Source organism: Nematolebias whitei, chromosome 2 (genome assembly GCF_014905685.2).
Source record: "Nematolebias whitei isolate Nwh7 chromosome 2, NemWhi1, whole genome shotgun sequence".
Taxonomy (NCBI): Eukaryota; Metazoa; Chordata; class Actinopteri; order Cyprinodontiformes; family Rivulidae; genus Nematolebias; species Nematolebias whitei.
In genome coordinates, this window is record NC_056499.1 from 19,153,792 (window position 1) to 19,165,851 (window position 12,060).

Consider the following 12,060-nt stretch of genomic DNA (forward strand, 5'->3'; position numbering starts at 1 on the left):
TACACACAAAACAAATTAAACATTTCTTCTTAAATTTGACAATAATTACTAATTATTGTCAAATTTCAAACAATATTATCATTTATCGCAATAATTTCTGAGACAATTAATCATCCAGCAAAATTTGTTATCGTGACAGGCCTACCAATGTCCAACCCAGATCAGATAAAAGTGTGTGACAGAGCTCATTACGGTGTCAGATTGTGTTTTATTTATTAACAAATTAATACTTTGTTAGCTGGACAGAATGAGTTAAACATAGCCCATGGACCACTAGTTGATCACCTCAAGACTCTTCACAAAACACTCCAAATGAGGCCGAAGATGACTTCTTGCCCTCAGTGGGATTTATGAAATTATGGGTGTTGAAGTCAACCCTCTTATGCCTCTGAGACATCAAGCCTGGTGTTTACAGTGCCATAATTCATTCACCCTTTATTTATACAAGTTAGTCACATTAAGTCGCGAGGACTTATTTACAAGAAAGACCTGTTAGTAATTCTTAAATCCAAACACAAGGAGAAGGTGGTAAAAAGGAGAAGCATCCACAGTCTCAGCGTCCAAGAAATTCACCCCATCAACAAGGCAATAGTTGCTCCAACGGCAGCAAACCCAGAAACAGCTATTAATGCGTTCCTGACTGTTGACTCGGGATTTGGTTCCTGAAAGAACTACACGAAGCCAGTCCAGGAATTGTTTTGATCAGCCTGTCACTCTGGTTAACCAGCAGGTATGTGGAGATCTCCACTCAAGCTCCACGCAGCTTTCTCTCCCCTTCTCATCCAGGTACTGAGACACCACCACTCCAAAGGCCACCAGGCAGGTGATGACCCCAGTCGATGGTCCCCTCTCCAAAAAGACTGCATGCTACTTCAGATAAAACTTCATGTCACTTTGGTTGTCTAAATCCAGCTTCTTGATCATATGATTGAATGAGAATCAGTGTTTCAACAGGAGGTTGTTCACCACTCTCTTCATCGTCAATATCTCTTTACTCTCGGACCACTGAGCCTTTGATAGTCCAGTAAACACTCTTAAAAACCTGCCGATAAGTTGCCTCATCTCTTTCTAATGGTCGACAAATGAAAGGGTAAACGAACATTGTGGCTCGAGAGTGTGATGTAGTAATGGCTGACGTCTGTGCGACCAGGAAGCACTCAGATTTAGAATGAGAGATGTCCAACACACATTTTATCCATAGTGCTGCACATCAGAATCAGAATGATTTTATTATTCTTGCACAGTGAAGTACAACAAAATTACTTTCTGTACAGCCGTCCTGGAGATGGACAGAAGTGTACAGGGGACTGCAGCTTCTAAGATGTGCTGCCCCTGTTGCTTAGATAAGAAAAGGGAAGAAAACATAAGGAGAGAGGTATATTAAAAGATCTCCCACAGCAAAGCAACATGCGTGTGGAGTCAGCAGTGATAAGTTATAACCAACCCCTCCTTTGGTTCTATGATGCTGACTGCAATGATGACATCTTACAGACTTGTAGGACATGGTCAGCTTGACTGGTGATTTACAAACAACCCTAAAGACATGTGGATCCCTGGGGCCTTATTGGAGAACTGTTTTGTGAAAACGACCACTATATGCAGACACAAACTCACATATAGAGACACGTGCACACATGCATAGATTTAACAACATTCATCTTTTGAAAGTAAAGGATTTATTTAATCTTAAGAGTGCCAAGTACCCCGCCTCTCACACACTGACTGCTGGTGATGGGCACCAGGGACCCCCAGGACCTGGAGAGAAAAACAATGGATGGATGGATGAATAGAAACATGCTGAAAAAATAGGAAAATTAGTTTTAAAGACGAAACATTCTTTAACTTAGATAAAGTTACAGTTTGACTTAAACCTATTTTAAGAAAACAAACGAACAACAAAAAAAAAGTGATTAAATTGTTCAAATCCTTATTAAATCAAATCAAAGTGAAGCCAGTAAGAGCACGCAACGTTCTGATGAAAGATCTTATGATTTGATCATCTGTGTTTCATTTACTTTCTCATGCATCAACTCTATAAATAATTATCTTGCTCTCCAAATCAAAACTGACTTCAGAAGTTGGTCCAACAGGATCACAAACTACTTAAAACTGATGTGAAATGGCACAAGATCACAATAAGTTACCCAAACTCCCAGAATAAGCAATTTTCATAACAGGGCAGATCCCACAACATGCAGAAACAGAATATTCAGCTCAGCATGAGATGAACTGCATCATTTCATTTAGAAAATGTATTGTCCTCTAACTTATTTTTAAATAAAGACCAATGAAGATGTGTAAAAACCTATAGCTTAAACTGTAGTTAAACCAGGTTTGATCTATGAATCTCTAGGAACCATTCTTTTTCTGCCATATATTTTAAAAGAGTTCTACCCTCCATTTGCAAGAGGTTTGCTAGAACTATGCTCCTGGGAGCTTAAAGAGAGAGAGGTCCTTTACTTCTTAAACAAAAGACTCTTTCCACTTACTGAAACGATCATGATTCTGATGAGAGACAGATTTAGAATAAATACAACGCTGTCCGTCTCTTTACTGTTTCTCATGTCTGCCTGCCTCTACTTTTAATGTGAACTAATCACAGTCTGAGTATGCATTAATAAATAAAAGAACATACTCTTATTCCCTGCTGTTCTAAATTAATAACAAGCCTACAAAAGACCAATTAAACACGTGATTAATGCCATAATCTATATAATTGCAGGCAATAATTCATTGTGAGCTAATGATGGCAATACTTAATATTGATTCACACAGGGTCTCTCTGTACTGTAGTGCTTAATTCTCTGTGTGAAGTGCCACTTTTCAGAACAGCTAAAATGCTATTAGTAAGTCTATTTCCTGAGGCAAAGAGCTAATAAATAGAAAAAAGGTAGACATAAATTTATTTCAGGATTTTCAGATTCTTGCAGCTCAAAGGCTTCTGGATATGTTTTTTTTTGTTGTTGCTGGCACTACAAGCAGACTGAAGCAACAACATAATAATATTTAAAATACAAAGCCTAAATATATCTTTTATACAATATCTATTTTCTTTTGCTTTGATGGATTGTTGAACTAATCAGTAATCCTATTATGTTTATACATTTAATATGCAGAAAAAAACAGACATATCTGATCTTGCCTTCAAACTGTGACAAATTTATATGTTATTTATAATATCAGGTCTTTTGTAAATGAGTCCTCGAGGCTCAATGGGATTACCTGTCTAAATAAAGGTTGAATGAAAAAAAATTTATTTTTAAAGTGACTCAAACGTTCCTTGAAAGATCAACAAAAGCAAATTTCAGAGAATCCGTCATCAAGTTCATATTAACAACGTATCGAAATGCAGAAAAAACATCTTAGCTTGGCTAATGATATAAAACATACAGATTTCTTTCAGCGATTAACCATTTCAGCAAATGACTCACAGTTTGACCATTACAGGGTCAGAATAATGTGAGACAGAAAAAAAAACCAGTAAAAAGGGCTTCATTGTTGTTTGGGTCTCTGGGAACTAAAGTGGCAGTACAACATTCACAAAATAGGAATAAAAAAACAAATTTTAAAGAATGTTTTGGAAAGTGTTTTCATAAACTTTGTTTCGTTTTCTCATTAAAAACTCCGTTTGTATGTGAATAGGAGCTGTAACAGCAAAAATACCATCCATCCATCCATTTTTTGTTAACAAAAAATAGAGTCCTAACATTTATTAAACATTATTTCTGTATTTATAAAAAAAAAAAAAAAATTGTGCTAAATTCATCGATTAAACAAATAAAATTTGTCAACGCGAAAGAGGAAAATGGGGCAGGTGTTGCTCTCGCTTTGAGTTTACTCTGTCGCATGCGTTTTGTGGGTGATGAGTGTCCAGAGCTTGATAAAAACAGATTCTTAGTCTTTTCTTCGAGAGAGGGGAATTAAATTTGTTACAAGAACTCAAAATATGTTTTGGGGTTGAGGCCGCTCAACATTTATTCCATAACCTTGAATGGTTAACCTACACGCCTGTTAAAGGGTGTTCAGACCAGCCTATTCCAGCCCAGATATTAAATGATATTATACATGCCCTGGACTGCAAACAATACTGTGTTGCCCTATTTATAGACCTATCCAAGGCATTTGATACAGTTGATCACAGACTATTGACTAACATCCTGAAACATTCTGGTCTATCAAAACTAGCAGTCTCCTGGTTCACCAACTATCTAACTGACAGAACACAGTCTGTCCATGTAGCCGGATCCTCCTCTACGTTCCTAGATGTTGTGAAAGGGGTGCCACAGGGTTCTGTCTTGGGTCCCATTCTTTTCTCCTTATATATCAACGATCTATGCAGTGATCTGTCAAACGCCTCCCACCATTATTATGCAGATGACACTATCATTTATTGCTGTTCATCCTCCCTCAGCCAAGCCTTCACCTCTCTTCAAGACTCTTTTAATATTATCCAGTCACGTCTGCAAAAACTTAGACTGGTCCTAAATGCTGACAAAAGCAAGATCATGGTTTTATCCAAAAGAAAGCAGCAACCAGAGAACCCACCTCAAATTGAAACCCAAGAGGGAAAACAAATAGAAATGGTCTCCCCCTACAAATATCTAGGTTTCAACATTGACAATAAACTGTCATTTAAAATCCACATCTCCAAAATGGTCACTAAACTCAAATTGAAGCTAGGCTTCTACTTCAGAAATAAATCCTGCTTCTCATGTAAAGCCAGGAGAACATTAGTAGCTGCAACTTTCATGCCGATATTAGATTATGGTGACGTGCTGTACATGAGTGCTGCATCAAAATACCTACAGTCCTTAGACTCAGTTTATCATGGTGCCCTTCGATTCATTACTGATTCCAATTATCGCACTCATCACTGTGAACTTTACGTCAAGTCTAGCTGGTCTTCTCTCAGCGCTCGCAGATACACTCACTGGATATCCTTCATCTATAAGACCCTTCTAAACCTAGTCCCGTCATACCTTACCTCCCTAATACAAACATCACACAATCATTACTCCCTGCGCTCTAATGACTTAATCCTCCTGTCAGTTCCTCTGGTCAGAACTGAACTAGGAAAAAGAGCATTCAGCTTCGCCGTCCCCTCAGCCTGGAACAACTTACAGACAGATTTGAAACTATCAACACTCATCTCGCCTAGATCCTTCATGTCAACCGTATCAGATAATGTTATCAAAAATCTGGACCATTGCAGATGTTTCTAAAACACTACTTATCAAATATAGATGTCTTTGTTGACTTTTAACTCTATCTACTTAAACTGATGTCTGTTCTACATTTAATGTCTACAGAAGTCTGTCTTATCCTGATGGTTTCAAACTGTTAACATTTATTTATCGTGATAGTAGTTTCTTTTTTCTTTTGATAAATGTAAATGCTTATTGTCAATTACCCTGTGACGTGTGCTGATGACCACTTGACCAGGTCACCCTTGTGAAAGAGATCTCGATCTCAATGGGCTCTACCTGGTAAAATAAAGGTGATTGATTGATTGATTGATATTCCCTTACATATTATTTTATTGTCTCAGCAGCAGAGGGGAGAGAAACGGTTCAAGCATGGCTCCTAAAACGACAAGGCAGTCATATTTGTTCATAACTTTATTTTTAGTAAGCCTGAGATTTGCTGGATTTGAGCAAACAGTTGCCAAACGCACCCTGTCAAAATGAGAATATGCAAAAAAAAAAAAAGCATGTTCCCCAAGGTCACACTCGCCCCCCTGGCATCACCCGGGGCCCCCCTAGGGGGGGCGCACCCCACTATTCGAGAAGGACTGCCTTATCCACACACATACATTCATACAGCACTCTACTACTCTCTACAAAACTAATCTGAACAAATCCTAGTGACTCATCAGTGCTTTTGATCACATTCACACACATCGGAAGCAATGAGAGGTTCAGTTTCTTGTCCAGGGATACTTCAACATGTGACTGCTGGTGGTATCGAACCCCCAACTCTCCCATTGGAGGACGACCACTCTAACCTCTCAGCCACAGCTGTCCCAAAGGAGAAAACTCATTTTAATTGCCTGTATCTGCAATCTTGTTCTTTCTTTTACTACCAAAAGTTTGTGATTATAGGTGAGGGTAAGAATGTAAACGAACCAATAAATAGAGAGCTTCGCTTTGCAGCTCAGCTCCTTCACCACAATGGACCTGAACAAATTCTGCAATACTGCTAAAGATGCAACGATTTATCTCTCGATCTCAAGCTCTATTCTTCCCTCACTCGAGAACAAAACCCCAAGATTTTTGAATTCCTCCACTCACAAGGTCCAGTTTGTGTTTGATATAACTTGTCAGGATTACCATGTCCTGGATGACTGAGTTTATCAACAAAAAAGATTAATAAGACTGTTGATTTTTGCTTTTAAGTAAAAAAAAGTGTTTGATTTCTGTGTTTTGAATGAGCGTGCATGTAAGAGCTGCCTGAACATCTGTCTCTGACAGAGAACCACTGGAGAGACACAGAGGAAGATGAATAATAGCATATTAAACATTAAAGATGAGGGAAGACCACAGCAATTATTTCTGTTCATATATCACTGAAAACACACACAAAAAAAACAGCCATCCATCTTTTAATCTGTCTTACTCCTGCAATTGTTTTTTCTTTGCTCACATTTACAATTTTGTTCTATCTCTTATTTTCTCTGCTAAAGTTACTTCAAACCACTTTTCCTATGCCAGTTTTTAAATCACTCTTCCTTTGTAGAACTCCCCAATGTCAGTTTGTGCAAGTGTTTGGGTGCAATAATTTCATAAACCAATGGAAAATTAGTTTTTACAAATGTTGGGCTGTGGTGCAAAATGTAAATAAATACTGACCATTGTGATGAACAAATTATTTAAGTGAAAGCAAAGACTGCATGACAAATGTTTGAAAAGAGCAAGAAAATCAGTAATGAAAACCATGAATAAAGGCCTTTGGGCAACACTGCAGAAGAAATAGGCACAATTTTATTGTTGAATCACTGACGGAGCTCATTAAATTATCTGAGAATCACAGCTTATCAACACAGATCATTACTACATCTAAAAAAGCTGAAACTATATTACACAAAACAAAATAAACAAAAAAAAAAGATCCTGAAATACCACTATATCTATTCCTAGAACTAGAGAAACACCTTATGGTTTCCACAGCATATGCTACATTCACTCATTCCCAGAGCACAGAGATGGGAAGCAATTCCCAATTTATTAAAAAAAGTGTGTTTTTTCCAATGAACACTCACTTGACAATAAGCACATTAAATATATTGTGTGGTTCTATTTTAAAATTACGGATCCCACATCCTGATGCATGCTCAATAATCCAGGTAGAAAACTCTAACAAAATCAAGTCAGGTCCTCTGGACAAATAAAAAAAAAAAATTGAAACGTTTCATCTTTTGTACAAAATATTTTGTCAGTCTGAGGAGCTGCAGTAAACTCAGTCTTATAAATAGCACCTTCTCATAGTGGATCAAACAGTTTGCTGGTGACAGCCAAAACCAGCTGCTCACATAATCAAGGAGAACCATCAGCCTAACGACCGATCCATTAGTGCCGATGGCCACTTGCTATTCACAGAGGGCTGAATGATGCAATAACAGCATTGTAAGAGGGGGAAAATTGGACACCGAGACCTTCACCCCTGTTTAATGATGGACAGTTTCCCCTTCACAAAGATGGCTTCCTTCATTTCTCTTTCAAACCATTGTTCCTCTCCATCATCCCTGAAAGAGTGACTTCTGGCCTAGAGATGAGTGTAGACCACAGAGTCTTGTCCTGATGATGTTGCTCTTCTGTGCTGGTCCATCCTTTTGACCAGTGGCTGTTTAGTTTCCCCGATGTAAGACTGATCACAGCCCTCCTGACACTGAACAGTATTGAACTGAACAGCACTTTTTTTTTTAAATCTGTCCAGAGGACCTGACTTAACTTTGTTAGATACAGATACCACACTTTCCCTGATAGGAATAAAACAATGCTGTAAACATTATAAACTATATATTCCATCCATCCATTATCTTTACCCACTTCTTCCTTTTCAGGTCGCGGGGGTCACTGGTGCCCATATCCAGCAATCACTGTGCGAGAGGCAGGGGACACCCTGGATAGGTCTCCAGTCTATCACAGGGACACATAGAGACAACCATTCACTCACTCACTCACTCACTCACTCACACCTAGGGACAATTTAGAGTTACCAATCAGTCTAACATGCGTGTTTTTAGTCTGTGGGAGGAAACCGGAGTACCTGGAGATAACCCACACATGTACAGAGAGAACATGCAAACTCCACCAGAAAGGCTCCTGACCGGGATTTGATCTGGCAACTTTTTCACCGAGAGGCAGCAGCTCTACCAACTATGCCACTGTGCCGCTTATATATTATATTATAAAACAATAACAATAATCACGATTTACTTTTACAAACAAGTGTTGTTTCTCAAATTAAAAATGCAAACAACCTCAAGTGTCCTGTTTCTTTGGGATCAACCTGTAAAAGTTGTCTTTTACAGGTTGATCCCAAATAAACAATAAAACAAAACAAACAAACAACCAAAAAAAAATTGCATTGAAATCTTTAAATATTCTTAGGGCAAGCATGTGTTGTGACCCAAAAAATTCAGAGCAGAAAATAAAAACAGAGAAATCGATTAAGGAAAAGAGGAAGTGTCCCAGTTGTGGTTTGGGCCGTTTTCTCTGCTCTTCCAGTCTCTTCCAGGGGTGGAGGGGAATTTTACACCCTTGCTAGTAGCATATACTGGCACTTGGGGATGGTACAGTATTGCAACATATTACCTTCTGTATTTGGCATTGTTTGCTTTGCCCCATCCAAACAAATGAATGCAACTCCTGACCATGCAAGCCAACCACAGGCACCATGGGAATAGTTAGTTGGCTACTGGCAAAGCTGATACCTGGTCTGAATCCAAGACAGAATAGCACAAAAAGCTGTGAGTGGTAAATTCCACTGAATTTTAGCTTCAAAAGATGCAATTGCTTTATTCTCAAAATTATATAAAAGGGAATAATTAAAACAGCTTTGATGCCATGAGAAATTCTACATTCACATTTGTCTCAAAAGAGGCATGTAGTGATTATATTCTGCTGGTATTTGCCTCTTGTCTCCAGTGTTTTCTGGTTTTTAGTCTGTGTGTGCAGTGAAGAAAAATCCACTGCCTTGTATGACTGGGCAGTCAGACCATAAAACTGTAAACCGGGGCATTTACATTTAGCACAGACCTTTCTTTAAATACTGTCAATAAAAGTTCTTTGAAACTTATACTTATCATTTTTGATCTGGCAAGCAACAAAGTGGATATGTTTTTAACTGTTGCCTTATTATGTCTGTGTGGAAAAAAAATCCACTATTGCATGAAATGTTGAGTCATTCCTGCTGTGTAGAGGCATTATATTTATTGTGCCAACACTTACTGTTTAGATGCGGGTCTGCAGTGAGTGAGCAGTGCCTCAGCGGCTTTATCATGCTCATGTAATAATTTGTTTGAGCCAAAATTGAGGAAATTCTGTAACAAACCTGTTGATTTCAATGACAAAACTAAAAGTAGTTGGGCAAAACATAACGGCCTCATTGGTTTAACCTAGTGTATTATCAATATGATTTTTTAGTTTAATATGATAGCAGGTTTTCAAACTGTTTTAAGTTTGCATAAAGAAAACTGATTTTTTATTTCTTTTTGCTGTGTTGTTCTTTCTATGGGATTTTCTGCCTGTAACAAACTATAGCAGAGCCAACATGGAGAAATTAGGTGAAACTAGCCATAAAATAGCATTTACAAACTTGGATACAAAAACATCAAGTAGGAAAGAAAGTTTAAGAAACAAAAATACAAATGAGGTAAATCATAGCAAATGAGAAAATAATACAAGGTGCTGTATGTCAAAAAGAGTAGTCCGAATGAAAACCAGGAAAGAAGAGGAACAGTAATACATTTTAGGGGAAAAAATGATACAGGTAACAAAAGCAAGAAGAAAATATTAGAAAAGCTAAATTAAGGAAAAACAAATAAAGGTGCATGCCTGACCTGTCACAGTATAATTTTTAGGTCCACCGGTGTGGGTAAATATAGTTCCAACACCAGTCTGGTTCAGGTGGTACCACTGGATGACTCCATTTGGATGAGAAGGTTCTGACCAGCTCACACGGAGAGAAAAGGGGCTTACAGCTGTCACCTCTGGAGGCTGCACGCCCTCTGGAACTCCCTGAGCTGTTATTGCAACCACCTAAACACAAACAGAAACACATGTACCAATAGATTATAGACTGAAAACACAAAAAATAATCAAAACTAATTATTTCCTGAATGTTTAAAGATTATAAAAATGCAGACAAATTAAATTTATTTAATCGTCTTCACTTCTTGCATCCAAATTCATCTTGCTCTCAGTTGTCTCTCGGTGCAGTTCTTTCTTGCTCTTTGCCATTTCCACATAAAAGCTTTGGTCTTTTTCCATCAGCTGCAAAGAAATAAAATAAAAAAAGGTCTGCAAGCCCATGGCAAACAGGTCTCAGGGGAAGGATCAGACTAAGAGTGATTCAAGGGAAACTGAGGCACCTGCCTTGAGCCAGGCCTGGGGGTGGGGAGATCGCTATTGAGCACCTGGTGGTCCAGGCTGGACTCCCGGGGCTCAGTTGCACCAAGCCTGAAAGAACAGTACGCCACCTACATGTGAACCCAACACTTGTGAGGAGAACCATCAAGATTGAGTGCTATGGATGCCGGGTGGCCACTTCCAGGTGGCATAAACTAACTCTAGGGATGTGGAATGTCACCTCACAAGTGGGTAAGGAGCCTGAGCTTGTGTGTGAGGTTGACATAGTTGGGCTCACCTCTAAGCACAGTTTGGGCTCTGGATGACAACTCCTGAAGAGATGGTGGACTCTCTCATGCTCTGGAGTTATCAAGGGAGATACGCGTTGGGCGGGTGTGGGAAGACTCACAAGCCTTCTGGCTGCATAACTCTGTGTTAAAGTTTTCACCAGTGAATGAGAGGGTTGCCCTCTTTGCAGTGTCAGGCTGCAGGAGAAAAGGTTCTGTTGTTTGTGGTTATGCACCAAGCAGCAGTTCAGATTACCTGACCTTTCTGGAATCTCTGGATGGTATCTTGGAAGGGGTCGCATCTGGATATTCCCTTGTTCTACTGGGTGACTTCAATGCACATGGCATAAATGACAGAGTAATCTGGAGGGGGGTGATTGTTCCAACTATCATGGGATCACACTTCTCACCCTCCCTGGGAATATTAACACCAGGATGAGGCATCTGATAAGGACATCTCCTGGATGCCTCTGGCATGTCCCACTTGTATAGGTGGCCCAGGAAGACAGAATTTGCTGAAGGGACTGTGCATCTTCCCTGGCCTGGGAATGCCTCAGGGTACCCCTGGATAAGCTGGAAAATTTCACTGGGGAGAGGAAGGTCTGGGTTTCTCTCCTGGTCCTGTTGCCTCAGCAACCCAACTACGGATAAGCAGTTGATGATGGAAATGGTCTACAAGCACTCAAAGTGCAGACTGAGGTGCATATTTAGATTTGGTATTTAGGTAATTGTATTAAAAATACAAATATTGAGGTTATATCAATGTGTTTCTTTGTCTAAAAAGCATTTATTATAACCCCATTTTGCCTTTTCAGTATATTTTAAATAGTAAAATAATCAGATGGTCAATAAAAGCCCTGTTTTAATTAAACAAACAGTAGCCCCTCGCTACTTTGCGGTTTGCGGACTCGCTCTATCGCAGTTTTTCAAACTAAGATTGGACATGACACACAATTGGCTAATTGATGGATGAGACGCATGATCGTGATGGAATTTTTATTTAAAATAAATTATTTAGCACACGCTGCACCTGTGTGCAGCCCACAGCTGAAGGAGAAGCTCCCTCCTGCAGCAAATCACATCTCCTAAGTGGGCGTGGTCGAGAGTGCTGGCAGTTAGCAGAGAGCTGAAATCATGACATTCTCTGCTCTTTTAGACCGTTTAGAGTTTAGAAACATTGTTTAGAATATTGCAAGAGTGTGGAA

General features: G+C 39.1%; 1 pseudogene; it reads right to left on the minus strand.

Annotated features, from left to right (window-relative positions):
* Nucleotides 1-569: 569 nt before the first annotated feature.
* LOC119426072 overlaps nt 570-12,060 on the minus strand; it is a 12,425-nt pseudogene continuing 934 nt past the window's right edge.